Source organism: Gorilla gorilla, chromosome 21, assembly GCF_029281585.2.
Source record: "Gorilla gorilla gorilla isolate KB3781 chromosome 21, NHGRI_mGorGor1-v2.1_pri, whole genome shotgun sequence".
NCBI lineage: Eukaryota > Metazoa > Chordata > Mammalia > Primates > Hominidae > Gorilla > Gorilla gorilla.
The window spans coordinates 59,736,338-59,754,900 of NC_073245.2; the positions used below are offsets into that span (position 1 = coordinate 59,736,338).

Consider the following 18,563-nt stretch of genomic DNA (forward strand, 5'->3'; position numbering starts at 1 on the left):
GCCGGCCGCGCAAGGCCCCCTGGGACCGGTAGTGCTGGGCGTGGCCTCGGGACTACATATCCCAGTGGCCCCCGTGCGGCGACTTCAGCTGCTGCTGCCTCAGCCGCTCCACAGCGACGGCGGCGGCTGCGGCTTAGTCGGTGGCGGCGGCGGCGGCGGCGGCTGCGGGCTGAGCGGCGAGTTTCCGATTTAAAGCTGAGCTGCGAGGAAAATGGCGGCGGGAGGTGAGTGGAGATAAAGGAGGAGGCGGTGGCGGGCGAGGGGGTGGAGTGCGAGGCGGAGGGAAGAGGGGCGAGTTCCCCAGGCTGCGAGAGCCAGCGGCTTCAGATCTGCCAAGGCACTGAGGGGCGCACCGGCAGGGGGACGCGCTGAGGTAGTTTCGGGGTGTCGGGGCCGCGCCGCTTCACCTCAGCCCGGGGGGCGGCCCGCGGCGGTCGGAGCTGAGACGAAGCTGGGTGGCAGTCCGCTTGGGGATCCGAGGGGGTCCCCGCGCGGAGGGGTCACCCGAGGAGTTTGCGGGGGGACTGCAGGGGCCCACTTTCCCCTTCTGTCCCTAAAGTTTTTTCTTCCTCTTGCCTCCCCCAGCCCTTTTGAAAGCTCCCCGCGTCCTCCTCCTGCTGCCCTGGCTCCTTAGCAGCTACTGGGACGCACGGGAGGGAAAAGCCGCGGGGACCCCCCCACCCCAGCCTCCCAGCCGGGTGAGATTTGGTTGCTGTGTTTCCTCCTCACTTGGGCATTTAAAAAATATTTTAACACGAATTGTCCGCGGAATTTTCATGTTGGGCTCGGGTAGGTTCTTAGTTTTCTCGGTAAAAAGGCGTTTTACTACCTCTGGTGTGAAGGCTGGGAAATGGCAAGTGGGAAGTTGGTTGATTAAATTTGGGGTTTGGCTGTCTTTATTACTACTTTTTTTTTTTTGCTCTCCCTATCTCTCATCTCTCATTTTATGAACATCGACCCAGTTCGTCATGGTTTAAATAAACTGCTTGTCTTGTACCTGCCTTAACAAAACTAGCCATGGGTCGTTGGGAGACTTAGTTGCTTCCTAGGCAGTTTGAGGGCATCTAGGGTGGAAAAGTTAACCGAGAGAGCGAGCATCTACCTCACTAGCAGGATCTGGGATTCCCAAATGGAATGACACGGAAGCTATGAGATTCTCTCGAAGTCGAAACTTTTTTCCCCCTCCCGAATGCGAAGACTTCCTTTTTGCAGTATTTGAGCAGGGCTTCAAAACCAACCTGTTTTTGTTATTAAGCCTGTACGGTAAAGAAACAGGAAGGAGAGTACCAGCTGTCTTGCTGCAGTGGTTTTAAATGGAGTTGAATGAGATGCGTGAGAGTGGTAGTAATATTGAGTAAGATTGCTGCATCTCTTTGATTTAAATGCCTGGCCTCGGATCCACCTAACTGATCCCTGGCTGCAAAAAAGCTTCAGTATTTGTTGCAGCAGGTTGTTGAGAAGGTGATTGGAGGAATAAAAATCTTAGGTCTTCAGCGAATGCCGCACAAACGAAAATGTTAATGGAAACCTGTAAGTTTGTGAATTGTTTGTTCTTGAAAATATTTTAAATGTATGCTCATTTAGAATATGGTTCTACCGAATGATATCCAATTGGAAAGGTACAAACACATTGAAAAGTGAATCTCTCTTTCACGCCAAACCCTACAGTTTCCCCTTCTCAGAGGCAAAGACTGTTACTGGTTTTTAGAATATCCTCGGTCTTTGGAATAATTATTTTAAGATTTTCATTTGAAACCACTTCTGTTGGATACCAAAAGCAGGGAAATAAAATGAACAGAAGAAACAGAAAATGTGGGAATACTGTTTTTGCTCTCTTAAAAAAAATGTTGATAGCTATTGGAAAAAGCTCTTCTGAACTTACTGCTTATGTCACCTTATCTAATAATACCGTTAAATAACAATCTGTGGGGCTTTAGGATGAAGAACTCTGCCAGGGTTCATTGTTTGTATGTACAATGAAGCCTCTGCTTGTAACATGTAAAATGATATTGAACACTATAGCTCCTGTCACTAGAGGTTGCTTCAGGTTCTGCATTTCAATGAGCAGAAATCTAAATTGCCTGTGATCCTAAATTATAGGGGCATTTTATGTATAGATGGAAATGACTTAATTGTCCAATCAGCATTTGAAATAAGAGGCATATACCAGCTTTTGGCATATAGAAGATGGGGATTGTGGACTAAGCGGGAGGCTGTAATATTTCTAGAGCAGTTATAGGAAATATTTCTGCCATAAGATATTTAATTACAAAGGCTTTGAAAATGTACAACTTAAGCATCAATAGCGAGATTTATATTTTTATATTTTAGAATGGTGGTTTTAACAGCTTGCCAACATTAACAATTTGCTAAGGAAATTCAGTGATACTAGAGCTAGGTTATTAAAGATTATATTAAATAATTTAACTGTGTTTTGAAAATGATTATGCTGTGCATTTCCTTCTCTGTATAAAAATTATTTCTAAAAAGTGCCACGCACCTCCCGAGCAAATAAAATAGAATTCAGTAAGGAGTGAAGTACTGTTGTACCTGGGACCCTTTTTCTAGGCGATATGCAAATAAAAAGTAGTTTAAAAATGGTTGCTTACTAATGTCTTCTTGACTGGTCTTTTGAAATAAACTTTCTTGCAGGGACGTTACATTAAAGATAAAAGCTAAGTGTGTCTTTTTTTTTTTTTTTTTTTTAACGAATTCAGTTCTTCCTGCCGGGCTGCAGTGGCTCAGGCCTGTAATCCCAACACTTTGGGAAGCCAAGGCTGGTGGATCACGAGGTCAGGAGTTTGAGAACAGCCTGGCAAAGATGGTGAAACCCCTTCACTACTAAAAATACAAAAAATTAGCTGGGCGTGGTGGCGAGCGCCTGTAGTCCCAGCTACTCAGGAGGTTGAGGCAGAAGAATGGCTTGAACCCGGGAGGCGGAGGTTGCAGTGAGCCGAGATTGCGCCACTGCTGCACTCCAGCCTGGGCGACAGAATGAGACTCTGTTTAAAAAAAAAAAAAAATTCTGTCTTGTGCATTAGCAGTATGATTCTGGAATAATTCATTTTAACTTGGAGTACTGTAATTGAAAAGTCTTTAAAAGAAAATTAAAAAATAAATTTTAGTTTGGACAATAGGGTAAGATTTAAAAACTCTGCTATTGTCCTATCCCAAATTGATGGTTAAAATAAATGGCTTTGGGTTTTTTTTTTTTTTTTTTTTTGCGGGCAGGGGCGGTTTTTTTTTTTTCTTTTCTTTTCTTTTTTTTGAGATGGAGATTTGCTCTGTTGCCCAGGCTGGAGTGCAGTGGCGCGATCTTCGCTCACTGCAACCTCTGCCTCCTGGGTTCAAGCAGTTCTCCTGTGTCAGCCTCCCAAGTAGCTGGGATTACAGGTGCGCACCACCACGCCCGGCTATTTTTGTATTTTTCGTAGAGACAAGGTTTACCATGTTGGCCAGGCTGGTCTCGAACTCCCAACCTCAGGTAATCCACCTGCCTTGGCCTCCCAAAGTGCTGGGATTACAGGTGTGAGCCATCACGCCAGCCTGCATTTTAAAAAACTATATAATTTCACACTTTGGCCAGAGGAGGTAGAGTACTTTTGAAAACTTTTAATTTGTTGCAAGTTTAGAATGCATATTAGCCGCCAGTGACTTTTGGTCTACAACAGCAAATTTGTCACAATTTAATACAGTTGTTACCCTGTAAAGCTATCTAGGATTAGAAAAAAAACAAGACTTGTTGATCATGATTGAAGAGATTACCTGTAGCAGTTTGGTTCATATCCTTGGTATAAATATTTGTTTTTTGCATTATTGAGCGGTTAAAGCTCTGAGAGCAGAAAATTAGTATTGGAAATGTATGTTAACTTTTTCTTATTTTTTTCTCATACTTCAAAAAATTGAAAAACAAGGGGACTATATTGGTTTGGATTCTCAGGAATAGCTTTGAGATTGAGTGCTGCAGTAAAATGTAGGCATTTTCTCCTTTTTTTTTTTTTTTTTTTTGAGATGGAGTTTCACTCTGTTGCTCAGGCTGGAGTGCAGTGGCATGATCTCGGCTCACTGCAACCTCTGCCTCCCAGGTTCAAGCGATTCTCGTGCCTCAGCCCCTGCCCGAGTAGCTGGGACTACCGGCGCTCACCACCATGCCCGGCTAATTTTTGTATTTTTAGTAGAGACGGGGTTTCATCGTGTTGGCCAGGCTGGTCTCGAACTCCTGACCTCAAGTGATCCTCCTGCTTTGGCCTTCCAAAGTGCTGGGGTTACAGGCGTGAGCCACCGCTCCCGGCCCATTTTCTCCCATTTTATGAGCGCTTCTTGGGGTTGGGGAGGGGTTACAAAATAAACACTTCAGAATTAAGGTGGAGGAGGGGCTTTGTGGTAATGAGGCATATTCCATGAGTTTGGTCATGTTTTTACTAGGTAAATTCATTTTGTCTATCATTTTTCTGAGAGGGTTTCTGGGAGAAGATTATTTTAGGTTAAAGATGCAATTTATCCAGAGCCTAACTTTATTTTCAGCCCCCTAACAAATTATGGAATTGAATTTAATTGCCTTTCCCTTTCCTACCTTCTGGTGGAGAGTTTTTAAATGAACAGGAAAATGGCCAGAAAATACACAGCAGGAGTAGGATGGGAGACGTGCAGTGTGTAGAAGGCCGATTTATCCACAAACTGGATAATCTTCTTAGGCTGCATACTGCCAGTACCAAACTTTGTTAGCATTAACTCAGTTTGGTAGGTACTGCCAGCCTAGGTCAGTTTACAGTGGGGGGGCAGTAATAGGGTTTATTTAACTAACTGTGTAGTAAACTTTGTGGCCTAAAGGCAAAGGAAAGGAGTCGGACCTGACTGGCAAACAGGTTTTACCCATTTAAAGTAATATTCCAAGAGCAAATGGACTAGTGTCTTTTTTGTTCGGCTTTTTAAATATTTTTGTTAGGAACATCTGTGTCTTTTTTTTTTTTAATTTTCTGTTAATTTTTTTATTGATATGTTCTAGGAAAGGGTGTGACATTTTTCATCTGTTATTACTATGAAAAGGTATTCTGTTGAAATGTTTAATTTCCTTGGTTAGAGGCTATGAGTGAGGGTTATGCAGCTTCACTTTTTGGAAACCAGGGTGACTAGATTACTGGATTTAACTATTGATTAGCCACATAATGATGAAAAGGGAATCTTGGCCTGGGTATAACACAGTAATGGATAATCTGCTTCCTGGGGCTTTGCTTTGGTGGCTGTGGCAGCTGAGTTGGAGTGGTAGATGGATAGATGGGAAAGGACTGCAGAAGTCAGCATAATCCTCAATTAGGATAAGCCTTATGGTTAATTGAATGTTGAGTGTACTGGTTAAATCCCATTATAACGAACTCCAGGGGACTGGCCAAATTATTTTGTTGTACTGGGATTAGACTTTATTAAATATTGTTCAAAACAGTCTTTTTGTTAGAGGTGTTAGAGATTTTGGAAAAATTTCTGTTTATTGTAACAATTTGACAAGTTGTTCATGAACCTTCCATCTTTAATGCTTTTACCTTTAAAAAGAAAAGAAAGCATGTTGAGCTGGGCAGTGGCAGAGCATGTATATCACCCCTCCATACCATGTTTTGAGTAGCTTTTGGTTTATGTCGACAACCTAATTAGTTTGTTAGTAAGTACTACCACCATCTAAGTGTGGTGAGAAGAATGGGAAATTCCCCAGGTTTGCAGGTGACTGGTGCTGTTAATTTTTTCTGTCCCCAACAACATGTATATATATTTTAAAATTTAACCCTGATCCTTAGAGCACCCAACAACTTTTTGTTGTTGTTGTTGTTGTTTTGAGATGGAGTTTCACTCTTGTTGCCCAGGCTGGAGTGCAATGGCACGATCTCGGCTCACTGTAACCTTTGCCTCCCAGGTTCAAGTGATTCTCCTGCCTCAGCCTCCTGAGTAGCTAGGATTACAGGCATGTGCCACTACACCTGGCTAATTTTGTATTTTTAGTAGAGATGGCGGTTTCTCCATGTGGGTCAGGCTGGTCTCGAATTCCCAGCCTCAGGTGATCCGCCCGCGTTGGCCTCCCAAAGTGCTGGAATTACAGGTGTGAGCCACCACGCCTGGCCAACAACTTTTAAAAAATAAATGAATATACATCATTTTAGCGTGAAATTTAAGTCAGTAATAATTGACTTAGCCCCTTTCTCCTCAGCTATCAATGTAGGTTGAGATTTTTAGGTCTATAAATTGTATTGTTAAAAAAAAAAAGGGATAGTAATGATGTAGTTTTTAACTTCGTGATACTATCCACATAAATATGAAAATTTTCAGAAACAAGCTTAATTTATATACATATAAGAAAAAGACTGTTCTTATGCTTGGCCAGAAATATACTTCTTTCTGTCCTGTACTTTTATTAGATTGGTGTTTGCCAAGCTTCAGGCATTTACATCCCACCTTCATATCTAAGGCTAGCATTTTTAGTTTGTTTAGAGAATTTGGATTGGGTGCAGCAAGACATTTTTGAAGTCATTCTTTTAAATAGATGTTCCATGAAGGAGGGAAAATCTGAAAGAAGGAATTTCAAAGCAACCCAAGCAGTGTTTTGAAAATTCTCAAGACTGAAGAATAATGACTGACTAGTAGGCAGGAAGCCTGCAGTTGTATTGTGGTATTGTTCCTCCATCTCATGCATTTGAGAACTTTAGTACAAAAGAAGAGAAAGCATGGGGAGGGGAAGAAAGGGTTTTAACAAAAAAGGGGGCACTTTTGGAGTAAATATTCTTTGCCCTTCTGTTTAAATGAAATCTAAAGCCATATTATTTTACTTTGAAAGAAAATGTGTATCATAATAGAAATGTCCTAAACTGACATTTTTATAAATGAAAGTTAATTGCTGTTGGTGGAAAGAGCAGCATGATCATATGTTCAGTTTCAAAACAGAACTTTGATTAAAAAGAAATCTACATGTGAAAACCTTTTTTTCCTTTTTGGTACCTGATCAATATATTTTGTTAGCTTGTTACTTTGAAAAGAAGACTTACCTAGGGCAGAGTTCAGAATAATTTGTAAGCATGTGCTATAAGCTTCGGACAAATCAATCTCTCTAGGCCAGTTTTTAAAATTTTAAAGCAAAGGGTGCTCTGTATGGTTTTCCAAGGTTCCTTATTTTATACAATTCTATAAACTTAAGGCATTATGTAGATATGTACAATGCTCTTTTACTTAAATTTTGTTGATCGAACATAAATGAATGAAGCTCTTTATACCAGATAACCGTGTGAAGTTAGATGCAGCTTTCAGTGCTGACTTATAAAGAATTTAGAGGCTGGGTCCCATGGCTCACACCTGTAATCCCAGCACTTTGAGAGGAGGATCACTTGAGCCCAGGAATTTGAGACCAGTCTGGGCAACAAAGTAAGATCCTGTCTCTACAAAAAATAGGAAAAAAAAATTAGCCGGGCATGGTGATGTGCGCCTGTGGTCCCAGCCGCATGTGAGACTGAGCTGGGAGGATGACTTGAGCCCAGGAGGTTGAGGGTGCAGTGAGCTGTGATTGTGCCATTGCACACCAGCCTTAGTGACAGAGTGAGACCTTGTCTCAAAAGGGACTTTAATCGCCTGACTTCATCACAGTATATGCTATAACTGGGTAAAAGTGTGTGTGTGTGAGAGAGGGATTTTCAGTCCCCTCCTTCTCGTGTAAGAAAAGCAAGTGTTATTTTCTTTACTCTCAGTGAAATTGCTGTCGTTGAAATGGATTATTTAATTTAAGTCATCTTGTGGAGTAGCTATATCAGCTTGAGTTTGTTTCCAGATTGAAATTTGGCAATTTTTGGGCTGAGTGCAGTGGCTCCTGCCTGTAATCCCGACAATTTGGGAGGCTGAGGCCAGAGACTTGCTTGAGCCTAGGAGTTCAAGACCAGCCTGGGCAACATAGCAAGACCCCCCCCCCCCCCATCTCTATTAAAAAATTTTGGGAATTTTATTTGAAAATGTTATAAGAGTTACTCAGTACTCTTTATCAAATTGTCCCTTTAGTCTACTATACACTCTGTGTTCCATCCCAGCTCATCTATTTCCTTTAACTTGCTTGGTGGTAATTGTGTTTTATGACAATGTGTTAATATCAATTGAGGTAGTTGTCTTCACCGCAGTTGGAACAGTAGTTGACTACATATAGGAAAATCTACCAGTGAAGAAACTCCACCAGTGAGAAAAATAACTCTACACATCTTGCATCACTGGAGGGTCAGTGATATCTTTGTCATATAATAAGACAGGACTGTTACCATATTAAGTTTAAAACTACTTTCATCAGGAATCAATAAAATGGAATCCAGAAAGCGACTTTAAAAGTACACAGTCATGGCCAGGCGTGGTGGTTCATGCCTGTAATCCCAGCACTTTGGGAGGCCAAGATGAGTGGATCACGAAGTCAGGAATTGGAGACCATCCTGGCCAAGATGGTAAAACTCCATCTCTACTAAAAACATAAAAAAATTAGCCGGGCACGGTGGCGGGTGCCTGTAATCCCAGCTACTCAGGAGGCTGAGGCAGGAGAATCACTTGAACCCTGGAGGTAGAGGTTGCCGTGAGCCGAGATCGCGCCACTGCACTCCAGCCTGGGTGACAGAGCAAGACTCCATCTCAAAAAAAAAAAAAAAAAAAAAAAAGTACACGATCATATCTAGAATGGTAGAAGCCTTGAGTGTATGGGTTCTAAGATTTGGCAAACCTGTAAGCATGAACTTGCCCAGTAACCTTCAATTTCCCTTTTCTTTCCCCCAAATCACAATATAGTCATCCACATGTGACTTTTAAAAATTAATTCAATTTTTGGAGAGGGTCTTGCTCTGTCATCTAGGATGGAGTGTAGTGTCACCATCACAGTTCACTGCAGCCTTGACCTACTGGGGTTAAGCGGTCCTCCCAGCGAAGCCTCCCAGTAGCTGTGACTACAGGCACATGTCACCATTCCTGGCTGATGTTTTTAAGTTTTGTGTAGACGAATGTTTTTGTTTTGTGTAGAAGGTGTGTCTTTGGCTGGTCTTGAACTCTTGGGATCAAGCGATCCTTCTGCCTTGGTCTCCCAAAGTGCTGGGATTACAGACGTGAGCCATCGTGCCCAGTATAGTGAGTTTTCTTAAACTTAGTTTTCATACCACTGTTCTAAGTCTTGAGGCCTTAAACTTCAATCATCTTTAATTTGCTGCTGCTTGGTTGTTGTTGCCTACTCTTCCATGCACAGACATACTTAATCAGTGATTATTATGCCTTTACTATTTAAGGAACTGTGAGAGTTAACAAAGTTTGTGACCTCCAAGTGTGCACAATCAATCAGGTACTCATATCACTTCAGTACAAGGCAATCAGTGATAAGTCGGTTTTGCCTATAGAGATTGTAGAGAAGTTCAGAGGAGGCAAGGGACTACTACTGATCCAGGCCATCAGGGTACAGCATGTTGAAGAATAAGATTTAAACATTTTTTTTCTTTCTTTCTTTTTTTTTTTTGAGATGGGGGTCTCACTGTGTTTCCCAGGCCAGAGTGCAGTGGCATGATCATGGTTCACTGCAGCCTTGACCACCAGGGCTCAAGCGATTTTCCTGCCTCTGCCTCCCAAGTAGCTGGGACTACACGTGTCCACCACCATGCCTAATTTTTTTTTTTTTTTTTGAGACAGAGTCTCTCTTTGTCACCCAGGCTGGAGTGCAGTGGCGTGCTCTTGGCTGTATAGATATATAGCTGAGATATGTATGTCTCAAGATAGATATATATATATATATATATTTTTTTTTTTTTTTGAGACAGGGTCTTGCTCTGTCACCCAGGCTAGAATGCACTGGTGCTATCTCAGATCACCGCAACCTCCGCCTCCCCGGTTCAAGTGAATCTCCTGCCTCAGCCACCCGAGTAGCTGGGGTTACAGGCAGCACTACCACGTGGACCCAGCTAATTTTTGTATTTTTAGTAGAGACGGGGTTTCACCTTGTTGGCCAGGCTGATCTTGAACTCCTGGCATCATGATCTGCCCGTCTCCAAAATAAAATAAGTGGGAACTGTGCTACACATGGACATATTGTGTGGAATAATAGACAAGAGACTAGGAAGGGTGAGGAGGGGGATGATGAGAGATTACTTAATGGGTACAATGTATGTGATTTGAGTAAATGATGCCCTAAAAGTCCTGGCTTCACCACTAGGCAATCTATGCATGTAACAAAATTACACTTGTACCCCATAAATTTATACAAATTAAAAAAAATCAGGCTGGGTGCAGGGGCTCATGCCCATAATATCAATACTTTGAGAGGCTGAGGCAGGAGGACTGCTTAAAGCCGGAAGTTAAAGACTAGGCTGGGCAATATAGTGAGACCCCATCCTATGGAAAAAAAATAGGAAATAATAAAATAATTTTTACAAAAAACAAAATATAAACACAAAAAAAGTTTTTCTTCTAGAAAAAGTAACTAATTTACATCTCAATAAGATAAAAACAATCCAACTTAAAAATAGGCAAAAGAGACTGGACCCCGTGGCTCACACCTATAATCCCAGCACTTTGGGAGGCTGAGGCGGGCGGATCGTGAAGTCAAGAGATCGAGACCATCCTGGCCAACATGGTGAGACCCCGTCTCTACTAAAAATAAAAAATTAGCCGGGCATGGTGGCACATGCCTGTAGTCCCAGCTACTCGGGAGGTTGAGGCAGGAGAATTGCTTGAACCCGGGAGGCGAAGGTTGCAGTGTGCCGACATAGCGCCACTGCACTCGAACGTGGCAACAGAGTGAGACTCTGTCTCACTAAAAAAAAAAACAAAAAACAAAAAACACAAAAGATATATACAGAGACTTCACAGAAAAAAGGTACACCAGTGGCAAGTAAGTACGAAAAAAGATGCTCAACATCAGCCATTAGGGAAACTGAAAACTACAACGAGATACCACTATACACCCACTATGAGGGGTAACATTAAAAAGACTGACCATACCATTTGTTGGTAAGGATGTGGAACAACTAGAACTGTATCATACGTGGATACATGGCTAGGAGAAATGTGAAATGGTACAATCACTTTGAGAAACAGTGGGCAGTTTCTTTAAATTTGTAAATATTGGCTGGGTGCAGTGGCTCAAGCCTGTAATCCCAGCACTTTGGAAGGCTGAGGTGGGGGATCACTTGAGATCAGGAGTTTGAGACCAGCCTGGCCAACATGGCAAAACCTGGTCTCTACTAAAAATACAAAAAATTAGCCAGATGTGATGGCATGTGCCTGTAACCCCAGCTTCTCAGGAGGCTGAGGCATGAGAATAGCTGAGGCATGAGAAGAGCTCAGAAGGCAGAGGTTACAGTGAGCCGAGATCCCACGACTGCACTCCAGCTGGGGAAACAGAGCAAGACTCTGTCTCAAAAAAATTAAAAAAAATAAAACAAACTTGTAAATATTATACACTTAGCATATAACCCAGCCATTCTACTTCTGGGTTCCACCCAAGAGAAACACAAGCTTAGGTCCACACACTACCCTATACACAAATACGCAGAGAAGCTGCTTATTTACCATCAAATACATATGAGGATATTTACTTCCAGTTTTGTTTGAAATAATATGAAACTGAATAAATCATGATATAACCATACAATGGAATGCAGTGTAATTATTAGAAATTTCTAAGCAACTATTAGCCGGGCGAGGCAGCTCAAGCCTGTAACCTCAGCACTTTGGGAGGCTGAGGCAAGCAGATCATTCAAGGCCAGGAGTTTGAGACCAGCCTGGCCAACATGGCAAAATGCGGTTTCTACTAAAAATACAAAAGTTAGTTGAGTGTGGTGACACACACCTATAATCCCAGCTACTCAGGAGGCTGAAACATGAGACTCACTTGAATCCAGGAGGCAAAGGTTGCAGTGAGCCAAGATCGCGCCACTACACTCCAGCCCGACGGAGCAAGACTCTGTCTCAAAAAAAAAAAAAAAAAAAAAAAAAAATTCTAAGCAACTATAAATCAAACTGATATGAATCCTTCCCCAAGATCATTTTTAAAGTATGTACAGTGCAAAACAGGGCTCTTGAGTGCCAGTTACTTAGGTGTGTTCATTTTATAACAATTTAGCAAGCTGTACTTGTGCCCTTCCATAAATATGTTATACATCAATTTAAAGTTTGCCAAAAATATAGGAGAAATGCTTAAACTTAAAAACTTTAAACTATATGCATGTATATGTACCTAGACTAGGGTAACAATGGTTGCAGGGCAGGGAAGGAGGCAGCTAAGAAAGGACGGCCACTGTATACCCTCTGATAACTTTTAAATTGATTTGATGTGTACCTGTAATTTATTTCAAAAAGTATTTTCTTAACTGAGACCATTTGCAACTCTCTTTAAGTCAACGTTTTCTTTTTTTTTCCTAGTATCAGAAGATTTTTTTTTATTTTTATTTTTTTGAATTTCTTTTTTTTTTTAAATTTATCAACATTTTCTTAATATAGAAATAAAGTAGAGGCAGAGATGGATTTTAGGTCCATAACAGTTCTTCATAACCCAATTTCAAATTTTCTACATATCACAACAGTCTCATTCTCACTACTTTTATAACTGAAAAAACAGTATAAATTTCAAAAATAAACTTGTAACAAATCTTTTTTTTTTTTTTGAGACGGTCTCTGTTGCCCAGGCTGCAGTGCAGTGGTACAATCTTGACTCACTGAAATCTCCGCCTCCCAGGTTCAAGCGATTCTCATGTCTCAGCCTCTGGAGTAGCTGGGATTATAGGCATGTGCCATCATGCCCACCTAATTTTTTTTTTGTATTTTTGGTAGAGATGGGGTTTCACCATGTTGGCCTGGCTGGTCTCAAATTCCTGCCCTCAAGTGATCTGGCCCACCTCGGCCTCCCAAAGTGCTGGGATCACAGGTGTGCTGTTTTTTTTTGTTTGTTTGTTTTGTTTTGTTTTTTGCTTTTTTTTTTGAGACAGAGTCTTGCTCTGTCACCCAGGCTAAAGAGCAGTGGTGCAATCTCAGCTCACTGCAACCTCCGCCTCCAGAGTAGCTGGGATTACAGGTGACTGCCACTATGCCTGGCTAATTTTTGTATTTTTAGCAGAGACAGAGTTTTGCCATGTTGGCCAGGCTGGTCTTGAACTCGTGACTTTAGGTGATCCACTTGCCTCAGCCTCCCAAAGTGCTGGGATTACAGGCATGAGCCACCACACCCAGCCTCTTGTATTTTAAATAGTGTTTTGTATAAGATTTCATTTGTGTTAAAAAAAAAAAATTCTACAGCAAAAGAGGTTTGAAAAACCGGGACTATGAATGATATAATGTATATTAAGCATTTAACACTGCCCAGGGACAGACACACAAATAGTAACTTTTAATAGCTATATATATATATATATTTTTTTTTAATTTTTTTTTTGAGATGGAGTCTCGCTCTGTTGCCCAGGCTGGAGTGCAGTGGCACGACCTCCGCTCACCACAACCTCCGCCTCCTGAGTTCAAACAATTCTCCTGCCTCGGCCTCCCCAGTAGCTGGGACTACAGGCACGCACCACCATGCCTGGTTAATTTTGGTATTTTTAGTAGAGATGGGGTTTCACTGTGTTAGTCTCGAACTCCTGATGTCGTGATCCACCCCCTTCGGCCTCCCAAAGTCCAAAGTGCTGGAAATACAGGCGTGAGCCACCACACCCGAGCTTTTTCTTTCTTTCTTTCTTTTTTTTTCTTTTTTTTTAAGACAGGTCACTGGGTCACTCTGTTACCCAGGCTGGGGTACAGTGGCATGATCTCGGCTCACTGCAGTCTGCCTTCTGGGTTTAAGCGATTCTCATGCCTCAGCGTACTGAGTAGCTGGGACTAGAGGCATGCACCACCACTCCCAGCTAATTTTTTATTTTTTGGTAGAGACGGGATTTCACTATGTTGGCTGGTCTTGAACTTCTGGCCTCAAGTGGTCCGCCCACCTCAGCTTCCCAATGTGTTAGGATTACAGGCGTGAGCCACTGCCCTCAGCCTTAATACCAATATTATCATCAATCAATAAGTGGTAGCTTTTCTGTGGTACATCCAGACAATGGCATATTGTTCAGTACTAAAAAGAAATGTGCTATCAATTCATGAAGAGATGTGAAGAAAACTTTAAGTTTTCACTTAGTGAAAGAAGCCAATTTGGAAAGGCCACATACTGTGTGATTCTAACTATGTGACATCTTAGAAAAGGCAAAATTTTGGAAACACTAGAAAGATCAGTGGTTGCCAGGAGTTAGTGGGGAGGAAAGAATGAGTAGACAGAGCACAGTACTCAGGGTGGTGAAACTACTCTGTATGATAGATACTATAATGGTAGATACATGTTGTTATAAATTGTTCCAAACTCATAAAATGCACGATACCAGGAGTAAACTCTAATGTGAACTACACACTCTGGATGATAATGATGCCTCAGTGTAGGACAAATGTATCAAGATGGTGGGGGGATGGTGATAGGGGAGGCTACACATGGGTTTGGGCAGGAGGTATATGGCACATCTCTGTATCTTCTGTTCAATATTGCTGTGAACCTAAAACGGCTCTAACAAAATAAAGTGTTAAAAAATAAATGGCAGCTTTTATCTTTTCTACCCAGGAATAGGAACTGAAATATAGATCAGGACACAGGGAAGAGAATTTTATTGGAATAAGAGGGTAGAAGACAGAGCAAGGGTCTAGACTATCAAGCAACTGACATATAAATAAGATACACACATAGAATTAGAAAGATGGTGGTTGAAATGAAAATTAAGAGTCAGATTATGAAAATCTTTGGGAGCTCCATGTGAAGTTTAGTTTCAAATTTTAGACAATAAAAAACAAAGGTTCCAAGCAGTCAAGCAGGCTGGGTGCAGTGGCTCAAGCCTGTAATCCCAGCACTTTGGGAGGCCGAGGCAGGCATATCATTTGAGGTCAGGAGTTCAAGACCAGCCTGGCCAACATGGTAAAACCCTGTCTCTACAAAAAAGTACAAAAATAAAATTAGCCAGGCATGGTGGCACACACCTGTAGTCCAAGCTGCTCGAGAGGCTGAGGTGGGAAAATTGCTTGAACTGAGGAGGCAGAGATTGAGCCAAGATCACGCCACTGCCCTCTAGCCTGGGCGAGAGTGAGACCCTGTCTTAAAAAAACAAAAAAAAAAAAAAAAAAAAAAATTTGCTGGGTGCAGTGACTCACATCTATAATCCCAGCACTTTGAGAGGCCTAGACGGATGAATCACTTGAAGTTAGGAGTTTGAGACCAGCCAGCATGGTGAAACCTCATCTCTACTAAAAATACAAAAATTAGCCAGGCGTGGTGGCACATGCCAGTACTCGGGAGGCTGAGGCAGGAGAATTGCTTGAACCTTGGAGGTGGAGGTTGCCATGAGCTGAGATAGCACCACTGCACTCCAGCCTGGGTGACAGTGAGACTCCGTCTCCTCCCCAAAAAAATTACCTTATAATATTTTTTACTATAACGAAACAGTACAGAGTAAAAAGAGATGAGAAAGAGAAGAAACTGAAGCAGCAGTTAATTCCCTTTAGATCTATTCCATCTTCTTCAAGTATTCGCTAATAATCCCAGTTGAAAAGGACTTTTCTTCCTCTGAACTTGTGAACCACCTGCTTATGTTGATGCAATTACATTTTCTTCTTCTTTTTTTCTTTTTTTCTTTTTTTTTTTGAGAAGGAGTCTTGCTCTGTCGCCCAGGCTGGAGTGCAGTGGTACGATCCTGGCTCACTACAACCTCTGCCTTCCGGGTTCAAGCGATTCTCCTGCCTCAGCCTCCCTAGTAGCTGGGATTACAGGTGCTTGCTACTACATCTGGCTAATTTTTGTATTTTTAGTAGAGACGGGTTTTTGCCATGTTGGCCAGGCTGTTCTCGAACTCCTAACCTCAGGTGATCTGCCTGCCTCGGCCTCCCAAAGTGCTGAGATTACAGGTGTGAGCCACCACGCCTGGCCAATTACATTTATTTTTCAACTAGATTATAAACTCCTAGATCACAAAGGGATTCTAACAGTCACATTACTTAGCATAATTCTTTGAAAAACAGTGGTACTGAATAAAAACATTTAAATGATGTAAAGAAGGATTGTCCAGTCCTAGGGCAATTTAGAAAACATGGAATGTACTCTAAGGCTGATATGATTTTCCTGGGACAACTCTGTGAGGGAGACACAGGTCCCAAGCAAATCCCTAGGAATATTTAATTTTAACTCCATTTCCAGGTAGAAAAACTGACTCGAGAGTTGAATTCTAAAAACTTTCACATCCAGGCCAGCCATGATGGCTCACACCTGTAATCCTAATACTCTGGGAGGTCGAGGTGGGAGAATTGCTTGAGTCCAGGAGTTCATTACAAGTCTGGGCAACATAGGGAGACCCCGTCTCTGCCAAAAAAAAAAAAAAAAAAAATTAGCTGGGCATGGTGGTGCGCACCTGTAATCCCAGCCACTCAGGAGACTGAGGTGGGAGGATCGCTTAAGTCCAGGAGTTCCAGGCTGCAATGAGCCATGATTTCACCACTGTACTCCAGCCTGAGAAACAGAGGGAGACCCTGCCTCAAAATAAATAAATTGGGGGGAAAAAAAAAGAAACATAATTGAAAAAAATAATAGAGGATTTTCTTTTTCTGTTTTTTTTTTTTGAGACAGAGTTTCGCTCTTGTTGCCTGCCCAGGCTGCAGCGCAATGGCATGATCTAGGCTCACTGCAACCTCCACCTCCCGGGTTTTCAAGAGATTCTCCTGCCTCAGCCTCTCGAGTAGCTGGGATTACAGGCATGCACCACTATGCCTGGCTACTTTTGTATTTTCAGTAGAGATGGGGTTTCACCATGTTGGTCAGGCTGGTCTCGAACTCCTGACCTCAGGTGATCTACCCGCCTCGGCGTCCCAAAATGCTGGGATTACAGGGGTGAGCCACCATGCCTGGCCAATAGAGGATTTTTAAAGCTTATAAAAGGATTACTCCTTACCTTCAAGAAATAGACAATTTGAATCCACCCTACCAATCAAGAAATACTGACTCACACGCACAGGAACAATTAAGATTCATCTAAGAAATGACTGGTGCGGTGGCTCATGCCTGTAACTCCAGCACTTTGTGAGGCCGAGGTGGGTGGATCACTTGAGGTCAGGAGTTTGCAACCAACCTGGCCAACATGGTGAAACCTCATCTCTACTAAAAATACAAAAATTAGGCGGGCGTGGTGACGGGCACCTGTAATCCCAGCTACTCAGGAGGCTGAGGCAGGAGAATCGCTTGAACCTGAGAAGTGGAGGTTGCAGTGAGCCGAGATTGCCACTGCACTCCACACTGGGTGACAGAGCGAGACCCCATCTCAAAAAAAAAAAAAAGAAAAAGCCGGGCACGGTGGGTCACGCCTGTAATCTCAGCACTTTGGGAGGCCGAGGCGGGTGGATCACTTGAGGTCAGGAGATCAAGACCACCCTGGCTAACATGGTGAAATGCTGTCTCTACTAAAAATACGAAAAGCCAGGCGTGGTGGCACGTGCCTGTAGTCCCAGTTACTCAGGAGGCTGAGGCTGGAGAATTGCTTGAACCTGGGAGGCCGAGACTGCAGTGAGTCAAGACCGCACCATTGTACTCCAGCCTGGGTGACAGAGCGAGACTCCATCTCAAAAAAAAAAAAAAAAGAAATGATATTTTTAGTTTTGGTGTTCTGGTAATTTACCTACATGAGATGGTACCTGAGATGGGCCCAACAACTAGACTAGAAAGCAGTGGAGAAACAAGGGAGAAGACAGAGAAAAAACAGTATGTCTGAAACCAAGGGAAATTAGTCTGAAAGACTGATAAAAAGACGGTGATTAAGAACTGAATATCAGGTTAAGAAATTTGGAGCCAGGCATGGTGGCACACACCTGTAATTCTAGCACTTTGTGAGGCCCACTTGGGAGGATTGCTTGAGACCAGGAGTTCAAGACCAGCTTGGGCAATGTGGCAAAACTCTTTTGTTTCCACAGAAAAAAAATTTTTTTTTTTTTTTTTGAGAGAGTCTCGCTGTGTTGCTCAAGCTGGAGTGCAATGGCACAATCTCGCTCACTGCAACCTCTGCCTCCCAGGTTCAAGAGATTCTCCTGCCTCAGCCTCCCGAGTAGCTGGGACTATAGATGCCCACCACCACGCCTGGCTAATATTTGTATTTTTAGTAGAACCGGGGTTTCACCATGTTGGTCAGGCTGGTCTCGAACTCCTGACCTTGTGATCCGCCGGCTTCAGCCTCCCAATGTGCTGGGATTACAGGTGTGAGCAACTGTGCCTGGCCAAAAAAAAAAAAAAAAAAAAAAAAAAAAAAGGAAGGCTACAGGTTGTCAGTGGCCTCAGTGCTTTCGGGCTACACCCTTGTTTACAGTGACAACAAGGTGGTATTGGAGTGTTACAGGGTCACAGAGAAGACCTTCAATTATCAATTAGAGGTTTTAAATTTAAATTTACCCTGGCTTTTAAAGGAATAGGGTACACTGTTTTCTCTTTACTACTTCTCTCTCTCTCTGACTCTGTCTCTCTCTTTATCTCTTTGACTCTCTCTTTGTCTCTC

At 42.5% G+C, this 18,563-nt stretch overlaps 1 protein-coding gene across 14 annotated transcripts in view; it reads left to right on the top strand.

The window, feature by feature from the left end:
• Window positions 1-18,563, top strand: part of NCOA3 (nuclear receptor coactivator 3) — a 153,690-nt gene continuing 135,127 nt past the window's right edge. For 5 of the 14 annotated variants that reach the window (XM_031004740.3, XM_031004742.3, XM_055373153.2 and 2 more), the window contains exon 1: window positions 79-224. The gene's annotated coding sequence lies outside the window, so the exon portion shown is untranslated. Of the gene's footprint in view, window positions 225-276; window positions 374-18,563 lie in introns of those variants that run through there. The other 9 variants (XM_055373146.2, XM_055373148.2, XM_055373151.2 and 6 more) reach the window with 4 other exon arrangements.